The following is a 14,270-nucleotide window of genomic DNA, read 5'->3' as shown; positions in this document are numbered from 1 at the left end:
AAGATCACACCAGTAAGTCCTGGAGGACAGAACGGCCAAAGAAGCCATCCCTCCGGACTTGGCTGTCAAGGCAATAATGCCTGGCAAACGTGTGTAGCGAAGCCCACGTCGCCGCCTGACAGATGTCCTGCAAAGGGACACCCCGTCCCAAAGCAGTAGTAGCCGCTGTGGCCCGAGTAGAATGGGCGCGCAGCCCAACAGGAGGGTCCTTTTTTGCCAAGGAATAACAAATTTTGATGCACAAAACGACCCACCGAGAGATGGTCCGTTTGTGCACAGCTTTCCCCTTCTTAGCACCCACGTATCCAACGAAAAGTTGGTCGTCCACCCGGAACTGCTTTGTGCGGTCCAGATAAAAGGAGAGCGCACGTTTTGGGTCCAGACGGTGGAGCCTCTCTTCCTCTTTGGAAGGATGCGGAGGCGGAAAGAAGGTGGGCAAGGTGACAGACTGCCCAAGATGAAATGGAGTCACCACTTTCGGAAGAAAGGAGGGACGAGGCCGAAGGACAACCATGTCCGGATGAACAGAGAGAAAAGGAGGCTTTGATGATAAAGCCTGGAGCTCACTCACCCGTCTAGCCGAGGTGATGGCTACCAGAAAAGCAGTCTTAAGCGTCAGCAGACGAAGAGGACAATTATGAAGAGGCTCAAAGGGAGCGCACATTAGAAATGTGAGAACAAGATTCAAGTCCCACTGAGGCATTACAAAAGGGACAGGAGGGAACGTGTGAGTAATGCCCTTTAGAAAGCGTGTAACTACAGGGGACTTGAAAAGAGAAGGCTGATCAGGAAGCCGCAAGAAGGCAGAGATGGCAGCAAGATAACCTTTTAGGGTGCCCAGGGCAGAGCCCTGCCGGGCCAAAGAAAGAAGAAACAGTAGAACCTCAGAAAGAGGGGCGGAAAGGGGATCCACAGCCTTTGCTGTGCACCATGCCACAAATTTGTTCCACCGGCAGGCGTATACCGTCTTTGTGGAGGGACGCCTGGCTGCCAGAATGATATCACAGACTTCAGGAGGCAAGTCAAATGGCATCAACTGCCGCCGCTCAATCTCCACGCATGGAGGTGGAGGCTGGACAGGTTCGGGTGGAGGACAGTCCCCTGCTGCTGCGACAGAAGATCCTCCCGAAGGGGCAGACGTATCGGAGGATCGGTCAACATACTGAGTAGCTCGGGATACCAGTACCTTCGTGCCCAATCCGGAGCCACCAAGATGACTTGGGCCCGGTCGTGCCTGATCTTCTTCAGCACTCTGGGCAGAAGTGGTATAGGCGGAAAGACGTACAACAGACCGCAACTCCACTCGTGACGAAAAGCGTCGCCGAGCGAGTGCCGCCTTGGAAATTCCAACGCGCAGAACTGCTGACATTGCACGTTCTCTTCGGTGGCGAATAGATCTAACCAAGGCTCTCCCCACTGCTGAAAGAGACCTTGCGCCACTTCGGAGTTCAGACGCCATTCGTGATCCATCATGCACCGGCGGCTGAGTTCGTCTGCTCTGGCGTTCAGAGAGCCCGCCAGATGTTGAACCACTAGGGTGACGCCCTGGTGTTCCAGCCACGTCCAGAGGCGCAGAGCCTCCTGACAAAGGGTCCACGACCCCACCCCGCCCTGTTTGTTGCAATACCACATGGCAGTGGTGTTGTCCGTGAACACCTGCACGACACTTCCCCTGACAGAGGGAAGGAAGGCTTTCAGTGCAAGTCGGATCGCTCTCAACTCCAACCGGTTGATGTGGAGACGAGACTCCGCCGGAGACCAGAGGCCTCTGATCTCCGGCTCTCCCATATGGCCACCCCATCCCAGGAGGGACGCATCCGTCACTACGACATGCTCCGGTTGGGAAGGGAGAGGCTCTTGCCCTTGACCCAATCGCGGTCCGTGAGCCACCACTGCAACTGCTGTGCAGTGCCCTCCGAGATCAAGACATGGTCGGACAGGTTGCCGTGATGCTGGGCCCACTGAAACTTCAGGTCCCACTGCAGAGCCCGCATGCGCCGCCTGGCGTGATGCACTAGTAGGATGCAGGAGGCCAGAAGCCGCAACACTAGCCTGACCGAAACCCAGGATAGAGGCCGAAAGATGATAATCAGGGCCTGTATATCCCGGACCCGCTGTTCCGGTGGATGGACCCGGAACTGCGCCGAATCGAGAACCGCTCCGATGAAGAGGAGCTTCTGAGAGGGACTCAGGTGTGACTTCGGCACGTTGATGGAAAATCCCAGCAAATGCAGGAGATCCGCCGTAGTCTGGAGGTGGGAGACGACTGTCTGGGGCGAGCCCGCCTTCAACAACTAGTCGTCGAGATAGGGGAAGACTGGAACCCCTGATCTGCGCAGATGAGCTGCGACCACCGCCATCACTTTCGTGAACACCCGAGGGGCACTGGTGAGGCCGAAGGGGAGCACGGTAAACTGAAAGTGCTCTGGGCCCACCGTGAACCGCAGGTAACGCCGGTGGGCCGGCAGGACGGGGATGTGGAAATATGCGTCCTGCAAGTCCAACGCTACCATCCAGTCTCCGGGGTCTAGGGCAGCTAGAACCTGAGCCAAAGTTAACATCTTGAACCTTTCCTTCCGGAGGAAGGCATTGACGTTCTGGAGGTCCAAGATAGGACGTAGGCCCCCTTTGCCCTTCTTGGGAACCAGAAAGTAGTGGGAATAACAACCACGACCTACTTCTGGGCTCGGAACGCGCTCGACGGCCCCCTTGGCCATGAGGGCCGAAACTTCCTCGTGGAGAAGATTCAAATGATCCCCCGAGATACGGTGGTGCTGCGGTGGCATGGCTGGAGGGGTCGTCTCGAAGGGGAGGGAGTAGCCCCTTCGGACGATTTGCAGCACCCACCTGTCCGATGTGATGGACCGCCAGTGGAGCAGGTGATGGCGAACTCTGCCGCCCACTGGCGTGGAATGGGCCTGAAAGCTCAGACTAGGAAGGCTTTGAGGCGGATGCTGCCGGGATGGATGTGGGCTGACCTCGTCGTCCTCCAGAACCACCTCGGCGGAAACCACGTCCGCGCGCAGGTTGGTTCTGCGGCTGGTGGCTAGGCGCACGTGAGGAGGCACCCCTTCCTTGGCCACGAAAGGGGCGAAAGGCGGAAGTTTGCGACCGCGGGGCCGAGAGGCCCAAGAACTTGGCCGTAGCCCGGGAGTCCTTAAAGCGATTCAGCGCACTGTCCGCTTTCTCGCCAAAAAGGCGAGTGCCATCAAAGGGCATGGCCATGAGAGTGCTCTGGACATCGCCCAAAAATGACGTGGACCGCAGCCAGGCGTGACGTCTAAGCGCCACTGTGGTAGAAATGGCCCTACCCAGCGAGTCCGTGGTGTCAAGCCCACACCGTATAGCATGTCGCGCGGCATCCCTCCCATCGGCCAGAGCCTGGGTAAGTCGTGTCCGGACCTCCTCCGGACACAGGGGCAGCGCGTCCTCCACCGCATCCCACAGAGAGTGGGAATAACGGTCCAAGAGACAAGCGGTATTCAAAGACCGCAGGCCCAAACTAAGGGAGGAGAACAGCTTCTTGCCAAACTGTTCCAGTCTCTTGGAATCCCGGTCCGGCGGGGCGGTCGGGAAAGAGGATTGGGAGGTGGAAGCCTGGATAACCAGGCTCTCAGGGGTAGGGTGTTGGGACAGAAAACTGGGGTCGCCCGGAGCAGGGCAGTGGCGCCTGGCGACGTTCCTGTCCACAGGAGGAACTGTGGAGGGCTTGGACCAGGTGCCCTGCAGAACGTCAATGAGGGCCTCATTGAATTGCAGCAGAGGCTCAGTGGAGCTTGCTGCAGACTGAAGCACCTCAGTAAGGACGTTAGCCCTCACAGCCACGGCAGGCAGCTCGAGCACAAGGGCTGCGGCCGCCTTGCGCAGCACCACAGAGAAAGCAGCGCCCTCCTCCGAAGCCACAGTCGGAGGAGAGACAAATCCAGTGTCTGGAGAGGTATCCAGGCCACTGGCCTCCCCCAGTTCATCTGCCCAGTCCTGGGACAGTTGAGCCTGAACGGCCATAGGATCCTCGGATCCCTCCCAGTTGTCCCCATCATCCGATTCCTGGTATACAGGAGAAAGTAACGGAGCCGGGTGGTAGACATAATGTGTCTCTAGCGGCGCCGATCGCGGCGTCCATCGACGCCGTACCGGCGCCGGGCCCGGAGTGGGACTGAACTGGGGCTCGACGTCGAGCGGAGTCGACGTCGGGGGTGGTACCGGTGTCGACGCCGGCGGAGGAGGCGTGACGAGGTCGACCGGCGTCGGCGGGGACTCGAGAACGGGTCTCTCGGGCGCTTGCGGCGTCGAGGCCGGAGCCGTCAACGGCGCCGGGGCCAGAGCCACCGGCAGGCAAGGCAGCCCAGTCGGGTCTGCGGGGCCCGAAGGCGCGCCAGCGGGCGCCGACGGCGGAGCCAGGTTCCTCATGGCCGAGAGGAAGGCACTGACTTCCGCCGGCGTCGCGTTAGTCCCAGGGACCGGAGGGTATGGGGACGTGCGTGGCGCCTGCGGCTCCGCCCGAGCCGCGGGGGTGGAACCACCCTGACCCTCGGCCGAGTCGCGCGACCGGCGAGGGGAGTCCGAAGAGCGGTGTCGCCTCTTGGACTTCTTGGAATGCTTCGACTTACCCGAAGACTTGGATCCCGACGACCGATGGTGACGTCGGCTGCCGCTCCGCGACCGATCATTGGACCTCCTCCTGGACCGGGAGCCGAGTGGCGAATCTCGAGAAGCTTACGGGACCGCTCCCGTCTAGCCTTCGAGGTCAGGGCCTTGCAGTCCGAGCACGACTCCGCGTCATGATCGAGGCCCAAGCAGTAAAGGCACCGGCGGTGATGGTCCGTAACCGACATCAAGCGGCTACAGTCAGCACAGGCTTTAAAACCAGGCATCCTACCGGCACCGGAGTCGAGGCAGGATCAAAAAGGATCAAAAAAGTTAGTCAAAAATTGACTAAAGGGGTAGCTCTCCCGGATCTGCGCTTACTGGCGCGGAAAAAAGAAGAACTGACGTCAGCGCGCGAGGGCGGCGTCTAAGTACTCCGACGACGTCATTCCGGCGCACGGCGCCGACGACGGACGCGGAGCCGCAGACGACGCCTAGCGACGCGCAAGGGGTATTGCTGACGAAAAATCTTCCGGATCCAGTCTGACGCCTGGGGATATTCTAAGGTGAGGAATCTAACTAACGTGTTTCTTTCAGATATCCACAGCCTGGATGTTCCCCAGGAAGTGGCCGATTACGTACAAGCTTATTTTCCCCAGGACATTGATAAAGACATATGCGCTAGGCTGCACTCCGAATGCCCGGGGCCAGACCTCCAAAGGAAAGTAGCAGAAACTCCAGAAGTAGATCCCACTCTTACTACTTATCTTAAGAAGTATTCAAAGGACCGAAGAAAGGGATCGATAGGGCCTGGCGCTCATGCCAGGACAAATTTCTAGATATGACTGGACCCCTCACTAAAATCTTGGAGCTGGGCTTTCGGGAAAAGGAGTTTGCTTATCGATCGATCCGGACTAATTGATCGGCTGGGCGAAACAAGCAATTTGCCATCTGGGCAATGCAAACCACGCCATGTCCAGTGAGCAGCGCAGATCCATCCTTTTGAAGCTGGACCCCAAACTTACAGAGCTGGCGTCTTCAGAGGCAATTCCCATAGCGCAAGGCCTAATATTAGGCCAACCGTCCCTTAAGGAACTGTACATGTTTGTGGCAACCATTTAGTTGCCTGGACAAGGCTTAAACATGCCTCAGTAAGCTATTTAGACAGGTTTTTGGCAGGGCCAGACGTTTCAGAGGGCGCACGTTCAGCCGGGGGTACCAGCAAAGCCCACAAAGCAACACGGCGGGGAAATCAGGACCCTAACAATCCCACCTTCTACACCTCTTGCAAATCCAACAGGAATAAGCTTCAGAAAAGGACACTGTGGAGGCTCTTCCAAGGACTCTGGTACCACAGGTGAGAGTAATTCCGTTTTCAGAAGTGGTTTTGGCGGGGCAGGAATCAGGTTTTTCTTCAAGCTTGAAAGGAGATTAGAAAAGATGCCTGGGTTCTGGAGACTTTCCAGGGTTACAAGCTGAAACTCTCCAGCTCCCTCAGGCAATCCTCCCCCTCCAGAGATTTATTTTTCCCCATCAAGAGCAAGATTTTATCTCCTCAGAGGTTCACTTCCTCTTTCAGAAAGGGGCTATGGTGGTTTAAACTCCTCATCCGCACGTTTCTCAGTTGCATTTTCATGGTGGAATAGAAAGGGGGTGGTTCTCACCTAGTGGTGAATCTCAAGGACTTCAATGGCTGGGTGGTGTACACCCACATCAAGATGGAGGGCATCCATCTTCTACGGGACATTCTCCAGGAAGGGGACTGGATGGTTCACCTAGATTTGAAGGACGCTTACCTTTCAGTCTCCATCTTTCCGCCCCAGACGTTTTCTGCAATTCCTTTGGCAGGCCGTTTGCTAGGAGTACAAGATACTCCCATTCGGCCCCTTTTCTACCCCATGGTGCTGTACGAAGCTCCTTCGGCCAGTGGTAGAATCCGCAAGGGCAAGAGGGGTGCGTCTGATTATTTATCTAGACGACATCATCTTCTTGGCACAATGCCCTTGATTAGTTATTACTTATCTGGATTGGACGATCACCCTTCTCCAGAAATTGGGATTCATAGTAAACGTTCAGAAATAGATCCAAATACCATCCCAGCACATAGAATTCCTGGGGTTTCAGATAGACTCTCTCCTGCACCAACTGATTCTTTCTCCCCAAAACGTCAAGAAGATCAAGTAGGAGTAGAAGTCTATTCAGAGCAGACTGTATCCTTAAAGTCGATTGCTCGTACGGTCTGTCTTTTAGCCTGGTCGATACAGGCCATCTTCCCCAGTCCACAGCACTACTGTGCGCTTTAGAGGCTCAAAATTAGACATCTCCGGAAAGGCCTCTCTTATGCCGAACAGATTCCCCTCACAGAGGAAGCAAGGTCAGATGTTGTGATGGCTGGAACACGGACTGGAACGGCAAAGCGATATTCAGCTCAACTCCAGAGATTGTGATTCAATCGGATGCCAGCCATTTGGGATAGGGAGCATGATGCGGCCTGAATTCCACCGGGGGTCGTTGGTCTCAAGAGTACCTCAACATCAATTGCTTGGAGTTCCTAGCGAGATCCTTTGCAATTTGCAGTCTTTTACCGGAGAGGTCGGATTGTTGCATACTTCCTCGTTTGGACATTTTGGCTGTCCGCTACGTGAACTGGGCAGGACAAAATCCCGCATCCTGGCAGAGATTGCCAAGGATTTCTGGCAGTTTTGCCCACAGCATGGGATATCAGTGGTGGCGAAATACCTTTGGGGTCGCAGCAATACTGTGGCGGATTGCCAATCTCAGTATCTCCGAGATTTCAGCGACTGCAGACTACATACAAGAGTCTTCCAGGCCCTGAATCGATTATGGGGCCCTTGTTTGAGAGACCTCTTTGCTTCTCGACCCAATTGCGAACTTTCAACGTTCTTCAGTTGGCTTCCAGATCCGGAAGCCCAAGCTGTGAGAAGTTGGCCTGATATGTAGTGCTCACTATTCTAGTGATCACTGTGTATCATTCCAAACGACCCTTATTGATGATTGGTTGTAAGTCAACCTTATAGACCAGCTATCCTAGTAGCGTGGATACGAGCAGTCTTAGGCTCAACTCTAGAGGGCGTGTTAAGCCAGCTGTTTACCATCACATATACCCCTTGAACACCGAGTGAAAGGACACCACACAAGTTGTTATGAAAATAAAGGATATTTATTTATAACAGGACTACCCTGGCTCTTTATGAGTCAGGGAGCTAAGAACAATACAAAACTCTTAGGAAAATACTTCTGGTTGCACAATTTACACAAATGCCCGAGGGCACGAAACCATTACACTGCAAGTGGAAGGGGGGAGGTTAGAAAGTCTAAAGTTACTGATTCCGGAGTGATCCGATCAGTGGGACTAAACGAAAAAGGAACTGGACACTTGTAAAGCGAACCTGCGATGGAGCACCGAAATGCTCGAGTTACCTAGCCCAGAGGCTGCGGCTGTGGAAGGTTCGGTAAGATGTCGGGAGTCCTCGTTGTAGTCTCAGGAGCCTGAAAGAAGAGTTGCTGGCAGGCGACCAGTGTCGATGTTCAGCGAGATCCAAGCCTGGATCGGTGATGAAGGAAACCTGAAAGCAGAGGGGACTCAGTTCTCAACCGCTAGCCAGCGATCGTGTGGGCACCAGGAGGGTACCGGCTGAAGTCACCTCGACCAGGTGAGTGGATGACGTCGGACTCGGCTGTTCCTCGGACCAGAAGGCGCGGCGGCGACCAGGATGGAGGGCGAGCTGTCCCACGAAGGTGTCTGCTGTTGATGATGCTGGGCCCAGGAATGGGGCAGCGGATCTTGGCAGTGGCAAGCCCACGCGGTGGAGTCAAGATGGCGTCTGGAGTGGACCAGGAGGGTCCGTGGTACTCCTCTGTTGTAGGGGAGCAAGGGCCAGGCTGGAGCAACCAGACTAGTGATGAAACAATCGTGGTGCGTCGTGAAGAGGGCCACAAGCCGGGCGGCAAGTGGTCGGACAACGCGGTGAACAGCAAGGAGCGGAAGGGCCCCCACGCAGATCTCGTGGATGCTGGGGAGGCAGACTTCGGTGCTGGAGCTGCTCAGGGTTAGGGCTTCTCAAACCCTATGTGCACTCACTCGAGGGTCTGTAACGCCCTGAACGTCTCAGGATCGTTTAACAGACACGACAATGAGGACGCAACCACTTGTGAAGGGTTAGTTCTTTTAATGAAGGCAAATAAAATACAAAGAACAAACAAAAGTTATAGTCACTGGAATCCTCCAGGCTAAGTACGTTACCAGCCCACAGCACGGATGGTCCTAACCGTCCTCTGCATATACGCCGATCCCGGCGTATGCCAACAGAGGGCAGAAATGAAATGGCCGACAATGCCAATCGGTAGGCTGTGAGGGGCACGAAGAGTGTTGGGGAGAATCGAGGAGTCAGGGAAACACCCAGCCGGGGTCTCTACCTGAAGGGAGCAGCCGCTCAACCTCTTCCTCAGACTGCACCGGGACGCGGAGTCACCTCCTGGTGATGCGTCACCGATACCCCAATCACAAGCAAGAAGACTGAACCGAGAGCAGCCGCTCGATCGATCCTGTGGACTTCCGAGTCTGTAACGCGGCAAACACCTCCTGGTGTGCGTTACAGCTGGCAGTCCCTGTGTCTCTGGTCGGGCTGGGAGTTACGACTCCAACCAGCAAAAGCGCCACTGCGCTTGGACTCAGCCGAGTCAAAAAGCGAAGCTCAATGGTTGACCGGTAGAGCTTCCGGGTCCTTCACAGGTGACGATGGGGCAAGACACGGCCCAGGGAGTAACGACTCGACCTACCTCCGTTCTTGCCTTACTGGAGCACCACTCCGGAACACTGCTCTTCACGAAGCAGGTACGTCGGTGTAAACACAATATCCGACAGCCTTGTACCTCCCGGTTCCTCCCTTTATAGGGCGTGTTTTCCTTGAGTTATGTAACAGCTCTCCTGTTTACATAAGGGCGTGTTTCCCTTGAGTTATGTAACAGCTCTCCTGTTTACATAAGGGCGTGTTTCCCTTGAGTTATGTAACAGCTCTCCTGTTTACATAACCTCTCAACCGCTAAGCATCCTGGGAGATGTAGTCCGTTTTCGCTGGTTACCGTTTTCCTCCCCTCGTATGACAGGAATTCTTGACAGGGTCCCTCGGTGGGCGTGCTAGATAAGCGTCGTGCAGGTTCTGAAGATGGCCGGTCCCGCAGGTCTCGTCACACCTACGACTGTCAGCTGGGCTGATGAGGTAGGTAAAAGGTCAGAGATGGCAGGGAACTCGGGTCTCGTCGAGCTGGGCAGTCTTGATCCGTAGGAGAGACTTACAGCAAACCGCAAGCGCTTAGGTGGTGCCCGCTGGTGCAGGGTGGCTACTCCTTAGCCACAAGGGAGAGTCTTCAGAAATAGTCAAGAGTTCCTTTCATGGAAAGTAGTTCAAGATTCAGAATTATCCAATTTGGGAAGGGGACTCGCTCCTACCTTTATTCTAAGAAAAGGGGCTGGCCCGTGACCAGGTCCTACCTATGGGTGGAGCCAGGAGGGGGGTGGTTACACCCCTATCCTTTGTCCGGCTTCGCCCCAGCTCAGGGGCTGGTGTGCCCCCGAAACTGGTTTGAGCCGGGCTATGCACAGTGAGCACCGGGGTGCCACTTGCAATCACCTTCCTTTCAGCCCTGCCTACCTGCGATACACAAACCCTGTCTGGGATGGTGCTAACACCGCCCCCGACAGGAAACCCTTTGTCCAAGCTTCCCTCGCTGGAAGGTCTCCCAGCAGCAGGAGGTCAGACTTGTGTCTGGTGGCAGCATCCATTTTGTGATGCTGAGGCTTGAGTCAACTTTAACCGGGGTTCAAGGTTACTTCCATGTCGTGCCCCTCTAAAAGGGGGGAATGCTAACCCCGTCGCCAGAACTGGCGAGGGGTTCGTATTCCAATTCGTATGACACCTTACTCGACATGTGTAGGTGATGCGATGCCAAAGTTAGCAAATAACCGCAAGGATTATAATGCATTTAAAAGTAGTTGGCCCGCGTCACCATGGAACGGCTATTAGGACTTGGTTCCGCAAGCCGTCGACGGGCTCAGCTCGCGCCAGAGCACCGTCCCACATGATTCCCTGCACTCTGCCTTCAGGATTGATAAGGCCTGCCATAGGAGTGACTGATAGGAATCCATGTGTCCATTTTAGGGTTAGGTGTAGGAATACTACACCTACAGCAACGGGTGATTACACCACTTTGCCCCAGCTGTCGTGCAGCCAGTTGTGTCAGGTTTGGGCGGCCATCCAGGGGTGGCATAATACATGCTGCAGCCCCTGGTAGGCCCTGGGTGCACCGATGCCCTGGATACCTGTGGTATGCTGAGACAGGGACTGACAGGGCGACCCAGTTCCAATTAGTGGATGCACCTAATGTACATGTGTGTTAATTTCGAGAGAGAACAGCTAGGCTGTGGGTCTGATTGGCAGACCCACAGCCAGGGAAAGTCGTAAACCAATGAAGCAAAAGCAAAAAATCTGGGTGATCATAGGATTGCAGACCCTACTCTCCTACATGACCCCCCCCCCCAAACTTTGGGACAATAAGCTAACCTTGACCAGGTGAGTCTTCTTGCTCTAAGTGGAAATACCTGGAGAGCCCATCTGCATTGCCATGATCAGTGCCAGGTCTATGCTCCACTGTGAAGTCCATCCCCTGTAGGGAAATGGACCACCTAAGTAGTTTGGGGTTTTCACCCTTCATTTGATTTAGCCACAAGAGGGGCTTATGGTCGGTCTGAATCTTGAAGTGAGTGCCAAACAAGTATGGCCTCAGCTTCTTCAGGGCCCAAACCACAGCAAAGGCCTCCCTCTCAATAGCTGACCAATTCTTCTCTCTGGGGGTCAGCCTCCTGCTAATAAAAGCTATGGGCTGGTCATGACCATCAAAATTCAGTTGAGATAGAACAGCTCCCACACCTAACTCCGAAGCGTCTGTTTGGACAATGAATGGTTTGGAGTAGTCTGGACTCTTTAGGATAGGCGCTGTGCACATGGCCTGCTTTAGGTCATCGAATGCCTTTTGACAGCTTGCTGTCCACTGAACTTTTTTTGGCATCTTTTTACTTGTCAGGTCGTTTAGCGGGGTCACAATGGATCCATAATTTCTGACAAATTTCCGGTAATAACCAGTCAGGCCCAAGAAAGCTCGAACCTGAGTCTGGGTGGTTGGAGGAGCCCAGTCCTGGATGGCCTGTATTTTGCTCTCCAATGGCTGAACCTGGCCTCCACCTACAAGGTGGCCCAGGTATACAACCTGTGTTTGCCCTATCTGGCACTTAGTGGCCTTGATAGTGAGGCCTGCCTTTTGCAGGGCCTCTAACACTTTCCTCAGGTGGACCAGGTGATCCTCCCAGGTGGAGCTAAAGACAGCGATATCGTCTAGATACGCCGCGCAGAAGTCGTCCAACCCAGTGAGAACTCGATTCACCAGCCTTTGGAAGGTGGCAGGTGCATTTTTCAAACCAAAGGGCATTACCACGAACTGATAATGCCCACCCGGGGTAGAAAATGCTGTTTTGGGCTTGGCCTCCTCAGCTAACCTGATTTGCCAATACCCAGCTGTCAGGTCAAACGTACTTAAGTAGCTGGCCGAAGCCAACCGGTCGATAAGTTCGACTGCTCTTGGTATTGGGTGGGCGTCAGTCTTAGTGACTGCATTGAGACCTCTGTAGTCCACGCAAAACCTCATCTCTTTCTTACCGCCCTGGGTGTGAGGTTTCGGCACGAGAACTACGGGACTAGCCCAGGGGCTGTCCGAGGGTTCAATGACTCCCAGCTCCAACATTTTCTGCACCTCCGTCTTGATGCAGTCTCTGACATGATCAGGTTGCCGATAGATTTTACTCCTTACGGGCAGACTGTCCCCAGTGTCGACCTCATGGGTACACCAATTGGTCTGACTGGGCGTCAGAGAGAACATATGTCGAAAGGATTGAAGAACCTGTTTACAATCCTTTTGTTGATGTCCAGAGAGGCTGCCACAAAAGACAACACCATCTACTGACCCATCGTCAGGGTTCTGAGAGAGCAGGTCCGGGAGAGGGTCACTCTCCTCCTCCTGTCCCTTATCTGTGGCCATGAGCAAGCCCATGCCCTCCCTGTCGACATATGCCTTGAGCCTGTTTACATGGAGCACCCTGTGGGGGCTCCGGGGAGTTCCCAGGTCTACCAGGTAGGTGACCTCTCCCTTTTGCTCAATGATCGTGTGGGGCCCAGACCATTTGTCTTTGAGTGCTGCTGGGGCCACTGGCTCCAGCACCCACACCTTCTGTCCAGGCTGGTACACAGTCAGGACAGCCTTTTGGTCGTGCCAAGCTTTCTGTAATTCTTGGCTCGCCTCAAGGTTTTAGACGCCTTTTCCATGTACTCCGCCATCCGCGAGCGGAGACCGAGCACATAGTCCACAATGTTCGATGCCGGCTTTCTGAGAGGTCTCTCCCATCCTTCCTTTACCAAACAAAGGGGTCCCCTTACAGGGTGTCCGAACAGAAGCTCAAAAGGGCTGTAGCCAACCCCCTTCTGCGGGACCTCTCTGTAGGCGAACAAGAGGCAGGGTATCAGGACATCCCATCTCCGCCGAAGCTTTTCAGGTAGTCCGTGAATCATCCCTTTTAGGGTCCTGTTGAATCTCTCAACAAGCCCATTGCATTGTGGGTGATAGGGTGTGGTGAACTTGTAGTTGACACCACACTCCTTCCACATTGCAGTCAGATATCCCGACATGAAGTTTGCACCTCTGTCTGAGACGAGCTCCTTAGGGAAGCCCACTCTGGAGAACACTCCAAGTAGGGCCCGTGCCACCACAGGTGCTGTAGTGGTCCTAAGTGGAATAGCTTCAGGATACCTAGTGGCGTGGTCCACCACCACCAGTATAAACTTGTGCCCTGATGCTGTCTGGGGTTCCATTGGTCCGACAATGTCGATCCCCACTCGTTCAAAGGGTACCCCCACCACCGGTAGTGGTATGAGGGGGGCCTTTGTCGTGCCACCTGACTTACCACTGGCTTGGCAAGTGACACAGGAGCGGCAAAACTCCTTCGTATCTTCGGACATGTGGGGCCAGTGAAAGTGTGGAACAATTCTGTCCCAAGTCTTATTCTGGCCTAAGTGACCTGCAAGGGGAATCTCGTGGGCCAAGGTAAGAAGGAAACCTCTGAGAGACAAGGGGATGACCAGCCTCCTGGTCGCACCAGGTTTGGGGTCTCTTGCCTCGGAGTACAGGAGTCCATCGTCCCAGTATACTTTGTGGGTACCTGTGGCGTTCCCTGCAGCCTCAGCAGCGGCCTGCTGTCTGAGGGGTTCAAGCGAGGGGCAGTCTAACTGTGCCTTCCCCAGGTCTTCCCTGGAGGGTCCCCCTGAGCCCAGAAACTCAACCTGACCAGGTTCAAGCTCTTTCGGCTCAGTTTCCCTCAGTTCTTTAAGGTCAGCCTCCTCAGAGACTTGATCCACGACCTGGGGCAAGGGGGAAGGCGAAGCCTTACCCTTACTGCTCCTCTTCTTGGAAGGTGTCTGGTCCGTTCTTCCAGGATCCAGCACCTGTTCAGTGGGGCATCTTCTGGCCTGTGACCTGGTCACAGCAAGGACATGTGCTGGCAAGCCTAACATTTCCATGTGAGTCTTCTGCTCCACTTCTGACCATTGTGACGTTTCCAA

The sequence above is a fragment of the Triturus cristatus genome, chromosome 12, assembly GCF_964204655.1.
Source record: "Triturus cristatus chromosome 12, aTriCri1.1, whole genome shotgun sequence".
NCBI lineage: Eukaryota > Metazoa > Chordata > Amphibia > Caudata > Salamandridae > Triturus > Triturus cristatus.
This window is presented reverse-complemented; position numbering follows the sequence as displayed.